At 44.5% G+C, this 12,947-nt stretch overlaps 1 protein-coding gene across 5 annotated transcripts in view; it reads left to right on the plus strand.

The window, feature by feature from the left end:
- Positions 1-12,947, plus strand: part of LOC122559083 (microphthalmia-associated transcription factor-like) — a 286,328-nt gene that overhangs the window by 224,798 nt on the left and 48,583 nt on the right. The gene's annotated exons all lie outside the window — the stretch shown is intronic.

Below are 12,947 nucleotides of genomic sequence, written 5' to 3' on the forward strand. Positions count from 1 at the left end.
CCCATCTGGTCAAGATCCTGTTGTAATCTGAGGCAACCCTCTTCGCTGTCCACTCCACCTCCAATGTTGGTGTCATCTGCAAACTTACTAATTATACCTCTTATAGAACATAAAACATAGAACAGTACAGCCCAGAACAGGCCCTACAGCCCACCATGTTGTGCCAACCACTGATCCTCATGTATGCACCCTCAAATTTCTGTGACCATATGCATGTCCAGTAGTCTCTTAAATGTCCCCACTGACCTTGCTTCCACAACTGCTGCTGGCAACGCATTCCATGCTCTCACAACTCTCTGTGTAAAGAACCCGCTTCTGACATCCTCTCTATACTTTCCTCCATCCAGCTTATAACTATGACCCCTCATGTTAGTCATTTCTGCCCTTGGAAATAGTCTCTGGCTATCGACTCTATCTGTGCCTCTCATTATCTCGTATACCTCAATTAGGTCCCCTCTCCTCCTCCTTTTCTCCAATGAAAAAAGTCCGAGCTCAGTCAACCTCTCTCCATAAGATAAGCCCTCCAGTTCAGGCAGCATCCTGGTAAACCTCCTCTGAACCTTCTCCAAAGCATCCACATCTTTCCTATAATAGGGGCGACCAGAACTGGACGCAGTATTCCAAGTGCGGTCTAACCAAAGTTTTATAGAGTTGCAACAAGATCTCACAACTCTTAAACTCAATCCCCCTGTTAATGAAAGCCAAAACACCATATGCTTTCTTAACAACCCTGTCTACTTGGGTGGCCATTTTAAGGGATCTATGTATCTGCACACCAAGATCCCTCTGTTCCTCCACACTGCCAAGAATCCTACCCTTAATCCTGTACTCAGCTTTCAAATTCGACCTTCCAAAATGCATCACCTCGCATTTATCCAGGTTGAACTCCATCTGCCACCTCTCAGCCCATCTCTGCATCCTGTCAATGTCCCGCTGCAGCCTACAACAGCCCTCTATACTGTCAACGACACCTCCAATCTTTGTGTCTGCAAACTTGCGGACCCATCCTTCAATCTCCTCATCCAAGTCATTAATAAAAATTACAAACAGTAGAGTCCCAAGGACAGAGCCCTGTGGAACATCATTCACCACAGACCTCCAGGCAGAATATTTTCCTTCTACTACCACTCGCTGTCTTCTGTTGGCCAGCCAATTCTGTATCCAAACAGCTAAGTTCCCCTATATCCCATTCCTCCTGATCTTCTGAATGAGCCTACCATGGGGAACCTTATCAAATGCCTTGCTGAAGTCCATTTACACCACATCCACAGCTCAACTCTCATCAACTTTTCTAGTCACATCCTCAAAGACCTCAATAAGGTTTGTGAGGCATGACCTGCTCCTCACAAAGCCGTGTTGACTGCATTTAATCAAGCCATTCTCTTCCAGATGGTCATAAATCCTATCCCTCAGAATCCTTTTTAACACCTTGCAGACGACAGACGTGAGACTTACTGGTCTGTAATTGCCGGGGATTTCCCTATTTCCTTTCTTGAAGAGAGGAATTGCATTTGCCTCTCTCCAGTCCTCAGGTACGACTCCAGTAGAGAGCGAGGCTGCAAAGATCTTTGCAAGTGGCGAAGCAATTGCATTTCTCTTTTTCCAAAGCAGCCGAGGACAAATCTGGTCCAGGCCTGGCGACTTGTCAATCTTAATGTTTGACAAAATTTTCAGCACATCAGCTTCCTCTATCTCTATCCATTCCAGCATGCACACCTGCTCTTCAAAGGTTTCATTCACTACAAAGTTTGTTTCTTTCGTAAAGACAGAAGCAAAAAACTCATTTAGGGCTTCCCCTACCTCCTCAGACTCCACACACATGTTCCCTGATCGACCCTACTCTTTCTTTGACCATTCTCTTATTCCTCACATAAGTGTAAAATACCTTTGTGTTCTCCCTAATCCGTTCTGCCAAGCCTTTCTCGTGCCCCCTCCTGGCTCTCCTCAGACCATTTTTGAGCTCCTTCCTCACCTGCCTGTAATCCTCTAGAGCTGAGCTTGATCCTAGCTTCCCCCACCTTATGTAAGCTACCTTTTTCCTTTTGACGAGAAGCTCCACTGCTCTCGTCATCCAAGGTTCCTTTATCTTACCACTTCTTGCCTGTCTCAGAGGGACATATTTATTCATCACTTGCAACAACTGTTCCTTAAACAGTCTCCACATGTCTATAGTGCCTTTACCATGGAACAATTGCTCCCAATCCATGCTTCCTAACTCATGTCTAATCACATCATAGTTTCCTCTTCCCCAATTAAATATCCTCCCATTTTGCCTAATCCTCTCCTTCTCCATAGCTATGTAGAATGTGAGGTAGTTGTGGTCACTATCCCCCACCACAAGTATCTGATACCTGCCCTGGCTCATTTCCAAGCACCAAGTCTAGAATGGCCTCTCCCCTCGTCTGCCTGTCAACGTACTGAGTTAGGAAACCCTCCTTAACACACCTTACAAAAACCGCTCCATTCAAATCTTCTGCTCGAAGGAGGTTCCAATCAATATTGGGAAAGTTAAAGTCACCCATTACAACAACCCTACTATGTCCACACTTTTCCAAAATCTGCCAACCTATGTTTTCTTCCATTTCCCTGCTGCTATTGGGGGGCCTGTAGTAAACCCCTAACGAGGTGACTGCTCCCTTGCTGTTCCTAATTCCCACCCATACTGACTCGGTAGGCAGATCTTCCTCAACAATGGAAGCTTCTGTAGCTGTGATTTCCTCTCTGATTAGTAGTGCTACACCCCCTCCTCTTTTTTCCCCCCTCCCTTTTTAAATGCTCTAAACCCGCGAACATCCAGCAACCATTCCTGCCCCTGAGAAACCCATGTCTCTGTTCTGGCCACAACATCATAGCACCAGGTACTGATCCATGCTCTAAGTTCATCACTTTTATTCCTGATACTCCTTGAGTTAAAGCAAACACACTTTAACTGATCCCTTGATTCCTTCCCAGGAAAATCCTTCCCACTAACTGGTCTACCTCTTGCTATTGCCTCATCTCCAACAACTCTCACCTCCGGTATACAGCTCAGGTTCCCACCCCCCTGCATACTAGTTTAAACCCTCTCGAACTACTCGAGCAAACCTTCCACCCAGGACATTGGTCCCTTTCCAGTTAAGATGCAACCGTCCTTCTTGTACAGTTCACATCCAAATCATTTATGTAAATGACAAAATGTAGAGGACCCAGCACTGATCCTTGTGGCACTCCACTGGTCACAGGCCTCCAGTCTGAAAAACAACCCTCCACCACCACCCTCTGTCTTCTACCTTTGAACCAGTTCTGTATCCAAATGGTTAGTTCTCCCTGTATTCCGTGAGATCTAACCTTGCTAATCAGTCTCCCATGGAGAACCTTGTCGAATGCTTACTGAAGTCCATATAAATCACGTCTACCGTTCTGCCCTCATAAATCCTCTTTGTTACTTCTTCAAAAAACTCAATCAAGTTTGTGAGACATGATTTCCCATGCACAAAGACATGTTGACTATCCCTAATCAATCCTTGCCTTTACAAATACATGTACATCCTGTCCCTCAGGATTCCCTCCAACAACTTGCCCACCACTGAGGTCGGGCACACTGGTCTATAGTTCCCTGGCTTGTCTTTACCACCCTTCTTAAACAGTGGCACCACGTTAGCCAACCTCCATTCTTCTGGCAACTCAACTGTGACTGTCGATGATACAAATATCTCAGCAAGAGGCCCAGCAATCACTAGCTTCCCACAGAGTTCTCGGGTACACCTGATCAGGTCCTGGGGATTTATCCACCTTTATGCATTTCAAGACATCCAGCACTTCCTCCTCTGTAATCTGGTCATTTTGCAAGGTGTCACCATCTATTTCCCTACAGTCTATATCTTCCATATCCTTTTCCACAGTAAATACTGATGCAAAATACTCGTTTAGTATCTCCCCCATTTTCTGTGGCTCCACTCAAAGGCTGTTTTGCTGATCTATGAGGGGCAGGCCCTATTCTCACCCTAGTTACCCTTTTGTCCTTAATATATTTGTAAAAACCCTTTGGATTCTCCTTAACTCTATTTGCCAAAGCTATCTCATGTCCCCTTTTTGCCTTCCTGATTTTCCCCTTAATTATACTCCTACTCTTTTAAGGATTCATTTGATTTATCCTGTCTATACCTGATATATGCTTCCTTCTTTTTCTGAACCAAACCCTCAATATCTTTAGTCATCTAGCATTCTCTATACCTACCAGCCTTTCCTTTCACCCTAATAGGATTATCCTTTCTCTGGATTCTCATTATCTCATTTCTGAAGGCTTCCCATTTTACAGCCATCCCTTTACCTGTGAACATTTGCCTCCAATCAGCTTTTGAAAGTTCTTGCCTAATAGCATCAAAATTGACCTTTCTCCAGTTTAGAACTTCAACTTTTAGATCTGGTCTATCCTTTTCCATCACTATTTTAAATCTAATAGAATTATGGTCGCTGGCTCCAAAGTGCTCCCCCACTGACACCTCAGTCACCTGCCCTGCCTTATTTCCCAAGAGTAGGTCAAATTTTGCACCTTCTGTAATAGGTACATCCACATACTGAATCAGAAAATTTTCTTGTACACACTTAACAAATTACTCTCCATCTAAACTGTTAACACTATGGCAGTCCCAGTAGATGTTTAGAAAGTTAAAATCCCCTGACAAAACCACCCTATTATCCTTACAGATTGCTGAGATCTCCTTACAAGTTTCTTTCTCAATTTCCCTCTGACTATTAGGAGATCTATAATACAATCTCAATAAGGTGATCATCCCTTTCTTATTTCTCAGTTCCACCCAAATAACTTCCCTGGATGTATTTTCAGGAATATTCTCCCTCAGCACAGCTGTAATGCTATTCCTTATCACTTATTGGATATATGGACTCTCTCTGAAGCAGAATTAGAAGATTTAAATAATACTCTCAGTGATCAATCCTCCATTAAACTAAACCCACAACACACAGGGAAAGCATTCATGTCCTAGAAAACGCAGTATTTAAATTTATGCACAAGGCAACAAGCATAGATTAACAAATACTTTTTTTTTTCAAAAATAACTGGTATACACCTTTGCAAATAAAAAGCCATCACATTAAATACAGACTGCTGAGGTCACCGCTAATGAAACACACATGCATAAACCTGGAACACTTTTTAGGCAGTTATAACCGTCCTTACAGTATTAGATCTCAATATCACTTTTAAATTAAACAATCAACAGAGTTTGTTGCAGCAAGATCCACTACAGTTTTACAAAGTATAGTAGCTACCAAACATACATAGCCCTAAATCAGACATTCCAGGCTCATTTGCAAGGAACTCATTAACTCGGTGATTAAAATTTTGCTTAGATCCTGGTTTGCTGAGTGTGTTCCTTTGTTGACAGGTTTAAGACTGTCTCCCTCCTTTAGTTTCCTAGTTTCCCACTTTCCCACACTGCTTTCTTGCAACCGGCCCTTCTCTACAAACCCCTCCTTTACCCTCCCACTCTCCAGACCCCATGTTTGCAGTCTTCCTCTTCTACCCCATACACCTCTTACAACTCCCATCTCCCTCCTCATGTGTGTTGCAGCCTCACTTTCTACAAGCACCGCTCTTACAGGTTTCTTCCCTTCTCCCTTGTATCCTCCAACTCCTGTTCTAGATCCTTCAGTAACAGCCTACTTCTCCCCTTCCTCCCTCCCTCTGGCTGCTGTCCCCACCCAGGATCATAACACCCAGATCCCGAAAAAGGCCACTCTGTTGAAAGACCTCACGTTTCGGCCAACAACAGCTCTCAGTAGATCTCAGAATCCTTTGCTGACTTTTGACCTCCCTACCACCAGCTGAAGATATATGGGAGTGCCACCACCTGTAGATTTCTCTACAAACCACAAACCATTCTGACGTGGAAATATATTATCTTTCCTTTAGTGTCGCTAGGTCAAAGTCCTGGCATTCACTCCCTACTAGCATTGTGAGTCTACGTACAACACATGAACTGCATTGGCTCAAGAAGTTAACTCACCACCACTTTCTTGACAACAGTTACAGCTGGGCAATAAATGTTGGCCCAGCCAGTGACCCCTTCGTCTTGTGAATGAATAAAACAAAATGACCTGGATGAAAGAATCTGTAGCTGATAAAATTTGCTGAAAGCTCCAGGATAGGTCAGAATGTACATTGTGAAGAGAATGCAAAAAATCTGCAAACAGGATTTAGACAAATTAAGTGAGTAGACAAAAAGATGGCACGTGGAGGATAATGTCAGAGATGTGTGCTTGCCCAATTTGGCAGGAGGAATGGAAAAGCAGCATGTTATTTAAATAGTCAGAGATTGGAGAACTCTGTGGTACAGTGAAATGTGAATGTCCTGATGCATAAGTTAGAAACATGCAGGGTCAGTAAGTTAGTGAGAATGCAAATGTCATATTATCATTTACTATTGGGGGATGGAGTATAAAAGTGGGGATGTTCGCTATAGTTGAACACGGCGCTAGTGAAACCACACCTAGAGTACTGTGATTTGAGAAAGGAAATAACTGCACTGAAAGAAGCTCAGGGAAGGTACATTCAACTGGTACCGAGGATGGGGTGGATTATCTTATGAGAGAAGTTAAACAGACTGGGCCTGCATCCATTGGAGTTCAGAATAATAAGGAGTTATCTTATTCAGACACACTTATTTTCTCTTCTTCTCTTATTGAGAATTCTGAGAGGAGTTGACAAGGTGAATGCTAAAAGAATGTTTCCCTGTACAGAAGAGAGAAGAACTAAGGAACCCATTTTGAAAGTAGAGTCTTATATTAAAGACAGGAATGAGGACAATTTTATTTTCAATGATCATGTGTCTATGGAATTCTCTTTCTGAAAGAGTAGTGAAGGCAGAATCATTGAACATTTTTAAGGCAGACATAGATTCTTGACTAACAAATGGGGGTTGACATATGGACATGGAGCCCAAGATTCCTCAGTTCCTCCAAACTGCCGAGAATCCTGCCTTTAACCCTATATTCTGCATTCAAATTCGACCTTCCAGTGGTTAGCACTGCTGTCTCACAATGCCAGGGACCTGGGTTTGATTCTAGCTGCGGACAACTGTCTATGTGGAGTTTGCACATTCTCCCTGTGTTTGTGTGGGTTTTCTCTGGGTGTTTCAGTTTCCTCCTACAGTCCAAAGATGTGCAGTTTAGATGGATTGACCATGCTAAATTTTGTATAGTGTTTAGGAATATGCAAACAAGGTGGATTAGCCATGGGAAATGCCGGGTTACAGTGATAGAGTAGGGGGATGGGTCTGGATGCTCATTGAAGGAGCAATGTGGACATGATGCTTCCACAGTGTCGGGATCCTCTGATTCTTAAAGATTATCAGAAGCCAGTGGTAATGTGGGGTTGAGGCTAATGGTTGGACTGGTTCTTGGGGCCAAACAGCCTGTTCTTAATTTGTACCTTTGTATTTTATTGAACGTCTGATGTTGATCTCCGAAAGCAGCCCTTTGCAGAGTTAATGCATGTATTAGCAGGACGGCTTTCTGAGTGTACTGTAGGTTGCTTTCTGCCTAAAAAAGAGTTTCTGCTAATGTAACTGAGAATTGGAGGCCTGGCAGTTGATGCTCTATGCAGCTTCCAGCAATGCTGCTGACGTTTGAGCCTTCCTCGCTGTCTGTGGAGCTAGTGCAGTTCCCCTTTAGGAGCTAGGTATTGTCTGTCCTCCAATGAACCCCCCCCCCCCCACCTGTATACCTGGCTAAAGCACATGTAACAACTAACAATAGGTAATGTTGGTAACACCCAAATTAGTGTCAGGATAGTAATGTACTTTTTTTAATCTATAAAAGATGCTCCTAGCATAACTTTATACTTCTACAATAAAAATGCTCCACAGATGTGGTTGGAGAACATTCTGACTTTAAGAATATTCAATCTGTGGGGAATTCTCATCATGTGGTATCTGAAACACAGCTGATGAAAGATGTCTAAAAAGGTTTATTGAACTAAACTTCTCACATTGATATTGCATGCCTAAATCTTTATGACCCTCAACAGTAAATTTTGTGTAAGTTTATAAATGCTGCATTCAAAAGTTTATCTGAATTTGTACTGAAGTACGTAGAACACAGAACATTACAGCACAGGCCCTTCAGCGCTCAATATTTTGCTGGCCTTATATCCTACTCTAAGATCAGACTAACTGACAATACTTCATTGTACTATTTTCTATGTCCCTATCCAAGAGTCGCTTAAATACCCCTAATGTATCTGATTCTACTACAATTGCCGGCAGTGCATTCCATGCACTGAACACTTTCTGAGTAAAGAACCTGCCCCTGATATCTCCCTTAAACCTTCCTCAATTATCTTAAAATTATGCCCTCTTGTGATAGACATTTCCGCCATGGGAAAATATTTCTGGCTAACTACGCTATCTATACCTTTCAACATCTTGAACACCTCTATCAAGTCACCTCTCATCCTTCTTTGCTTCAATGAGAAAAGCCCTAGCTCCCTCAACCTTTCTTCATAAGACATGCCCTGCAGTTCAGGCGGTATCCTGGTAAATCCCCTCTGCACTCTCTCGAAAGCTTCCACATCTTTCTTACAATGAGGTGACCAGAACTGAACGCAATATTCCAAATGTGGTCTAACCAGGGCTCCATAGAGCTGCAGCATAACCTCCCAGGCATTAAAACACAATCCCCCTGCTAATGAAACCCAACACATCATATGCCTTTCTAACAACCCTATCATCTTGGATGGAAACTTTGTGGGATCTATGGACATGGATCCCAAGAACCCTCTGTTCCTCCACACTGCCAAGAATCCTGCCTTTAACCCTGTATTCTGCATTCAAATTCGACCTTCCAAAGTGAATTACTTCACACTTTTCCAAGTTCAACTCCATCTGCCAGTCATCAGCCCAGGTCTGCATCCTGTCAATGTCCCAGTGTAAACTATAACAGCTCTCCACGCTATCCAGAACACCACCAGTTTTCGTGTCACTAACCAGTTACTAACCCACCCTTCCATTTCCTCATCTAAGTCATTTATAAAAACCACAAAGAGCAGAGGCTCCAGAACTGATCCCTGCGGAACATCTTCTGTGGGCCAGCCAATTCTGTAGCCAGACTGCCAGATTTTCCTGTATCCTATGCGTCCTTACTTTCTGAATGAGCCTACAATGGATAAATTTATCAAATGCCTCACTGAAATCCATGTACACCACATCCACTGCTCCATCTTCAATGTGTTTTGTCACATTCTCAAATAATTCGGTAAGGTTTGTGAAGTATGACCTGCCCCTCCCAAACCAATGATAACTATTTTTAATCAAACTATGGTTTTCCAAGTAATCATAAATCCTGTCTCTCAGAATCCTTTCCAATACTTTGCCCACCGATGTACGACTGATTGGTCTGTAGTTCCCAGAGTTATCCTTATTCCTTTTCTTGAACAAGGGAATAACATGTGCCACTGTCCACTGGGCACTACTTCAGTGGATAGTGAGGATGCAAAGATCACTGCCAAAGGCGCAGCAACCTCTTACCTCCCTTCCTATAGTAACCTATGGTACGTCCTGTCTGGCCCAGGGGATTTAGCTATCCTTATGTTTTTCAAAATTTTCAGCACATCCTCGTTCCTAACATCAACCTGTTCTTGCATATCAGTCTTTTTCGTGCTGTCCTCAGAAACATCAAGGTCGCTCTCCATAGTAAATACTGAAGCAAAATATTCATTAAGGACCACCCCACCCCCATTTCCACTGACTCCAGGCACAAGTTCCCTCCACTATCCCTAATTGGCCCTACCCTCACTCTGGCTATCCTCTTGTTACTCACACAAATGTAGAATGCCTTGGGGTTTTCGTTAATCCTACCTGCTAAAGTTTTCTCATGTCCCCTTCTCACTCTCCTAAGTCCATTCTTCACTTCCTTCCTGACTACTTTGTACCCTCTAAAGCTCCTCAACCTTAAGTAAGCTTCTTTCTTCCTCTTGACTAGATGTTCGACATGGAGACGTGAGATCTGCAGATGCTGGAGATCATAGTTGAGAGTCTGTTGCTGGAAAAGCACAGCAGCTCAGGCAGCATCCGGGGAGCAGGAAAATCTACGTTTTGGGCCAGAGCCCTTCATCAGGAATGAGGCTAGGAGCCTCTGCGGTGGAGAGATAAATGGGAGGGTGGTGGGGCTGGGGAGAAGGTAGCTGAGAATGGACAGAGGTGAGGAGGGAAGTGTGGGCACAGACTTTGCAATTCCTGCGGTGACAGGAGAAGGTGCCATGAGAGGAGGGTGGCTTGTTAGGGGGTTTGAACCTGTCCAGGTAGCCGCAGAGGGAACAGTTTTTGTGGAAAGCGGATAGAGGTGGGAAGGGAAATATATCCCTGGTGGTGGGGCCGGTTTGTAGGTGGCGGATGTGTCGGCGGATGATGCAATTTATGCGAAGGTTGGTGGGTTGGAAGGTGAGGACCGGGGGTTTCTTTCCTTGTTGCGGTTGGAATGGTGGGGTTCGAGGGCGGTGGTGCGGGACGTGGATGAGATGCATTGGAGGGGATCTTCATCCATGTGAGAAGGGAAATTGCAGTCTCTAAAGAAATACGCTATCTGGTGTGGCCTGTGGTGGAACTGGTCCTCCTGGGAGCAGATGCAGTGGAGGTGGACAAATTGGGAATATGGGATGGCATTTTTGCAGGAGCTAGGGTGGGAGGTGGTATAATCCAGGTAGCTGTGGAAGTCGGTGGGTTTGTAAAAAAAAAAATCAGTGTTGAGTCATGGAGATGGAGAGGTCTAGGAAGAGGAGGAAGGTGTCAGAGTTGGTTCAGCGGAATTTAAGGTTGGGGTGGAATGTGTTGGTGAAATTGATGAACTGTTCAACCTCCTCGCGGGAGCACAAGGTGGCGCCGATGCAGTCATCAATGTAGCGGAGGAAGAGGTGGGGAGTGGTGCCGGTGTAACTACGGAAAATGGACTGTTCTACATAGCCAACAAAGAGACAGGCATAGCTGGGGGCCATACAGGTGCCCATATCTACCCCTTGGTCTGGAGGAAGTGGGAGGATTCGAAGGAGTAATTATTAAGGGTGAGGACCATCGATCTAAGACATCCCTGATCCTAACACCTGGGAGGCAACATACCTTCTGGGAGTCTCACTCGTGACCACAGAATCTCATATCTGTTCCTCACACCATTGAATCTCCTATCACTATCACTCTCCTATTCTCCTCCCTTTCCTTCTGAGCCCCAGAGCCAGGCTCAGTGCCAGAAACCTGGCCACTGTGGCTTTCCCCTGGTAGATCGTCCCACCCCAAACAGTATCCAAAATGGTGTACTTGTTATTGAGGGGAATGGCCACAGGGGGTCCCTGCATTGTCTGACTATTTCCTTTCCCTCTCCTGACGGTCACCCAGCTATCTTTATCCTCTAACTTAGGTGTGGCTACCTCCCTATAACTCCTCTCTATCACCCCCTCAGCATCCCGAATGATCCAAAGTTCATCCAGCTCGAAGCTCCAGTTCCCAACGCAGTCTGTAGGGAGCTGAGTGTAGGTGCACTTCTCGCAGGCAAAGTCAGCAGGGACACAAGTGGTGACCCTTACCTCCCACATCCTGAAAGAGGAGCATGCAACTGTCCTAGCCTCCATCCCCTCTGCTCTACATTGCCAAGTGAGAATGAATAAATGAAATGAAAGAAAACAAAAAAAAAAGCCTTACCTTAACAACCTTCCGCACAAGGTCTTTTTTTTGGTTAGAGAAGTTTCAGGTTTAGCCACAGCCTGAATATATCAGTTCACATGCCCAGCAATTCCCGTGCTGGCGTCCCCTCCAGTTGAACCTTCACTCCGCCTATTCTTGAGGTAAGTGTTTAAGAGGAAAATGTATGTTCCTGACAGCCTCTGGGTCCATGCTCTCGCTGCTCCCGGTCCTGCTGCTGCAGCAAAGTAGTTGTACTTTGTATAATTGTACTTGAATAAATTTTTGGTATTTGAATTTGTTGAGAGTGTGGCACTGAAAAAGCACAGCAGGCCAGGCAGTATCGAGGAGCAGGAAAATCAATGTTTCGGGCATAAGCCCTTTATCAGCATTCCTGGAATGCTGATGAAGGGCTTATGCCTGAAATGTCAATTCTGTTGCTCCTCGGATGCTGCCTGGCCTGCTGTGCTTTTCCAGCACCACACTCTCGACTCTGATCTGCGGCATCTACAGTCCTCACTTTCACCCTGTTGTTTGAATTTGGGTGTTATGGCTAGCTTGTTGAATTTTGGAAAGCTTCAGTTTGTCAGTGGAAGAGAACTTGGTGCAACCACTGCAGAACTGGATCGGGGGTTGGGGAATTTTTTTTATTTTCAGTTTGTGTTTGGTCAATTGAGATTCATAGCACCAATCTTTAAACTTTCACCTTATTGGGCGTTTTTGCATTCTTCTCATGCAGTGTCTAGCAGGAGAGCTGAAATTATTCAGCGCTGCTTGGATCTTCTAAGGTCAAGAACTGTAACAACAAGATCCTCGTGTCTTTTGTTCTAAGCAGGGGCTGTTTGCTGATGTGTTAAGTAAAGCCCAAACCTAGCTCATTCTACCTGGAAGTGGGTTTCAGATAGGTTCTAGAAGAAAGTGAGGACTGCAGATGCTGGAGATCAGAGCTGAAAATGTGTTGCTGGAAAAGCGCAGCAGGTCAGGCAGCATCCAAGGACTAGGAGAATCGATGTTTCGTGCATGAGCCCTTCTTCAGGGTTCCTGAAGAAGGGCTCATGCCCGAAAGGTCGAATCTCCTGCTCCTTGGATGCTGCCTGACCTGCTGCACTTTTCCAGCAACACATTTCCAGTTCAGATAGGTTCTGTCAGGCTTCTCATGTGCAGTGGTCAATATTCTCATCTTCATCTTCATCCTCAGAAGATTGCTGTCGCTCATCCATTTCATTGGTATCAAAGATTCCAAAAGCCCCTCCCTAGCTCTGCTGTTAGCTCTAGCTATGA

This window comes from Chiloscyllium plagiosum, unplaced genomic scaffold (assembly GCF_037043375.1).
Source record: "Chiloscyllium plagiosum isolate Xiang-an unplaced genomic scaffold, Cpla_swu_hap1 HiC_scaffold_14, whole genome shotgun sequence".
NCBI classification, from domain to species: Eukaryota; Metazoa; Chordata; class Chondrichthyes; order Orectolobiformes; family Hemiscylliidae; genus Chiloscyllium; species Chiloscyllium plagiosum.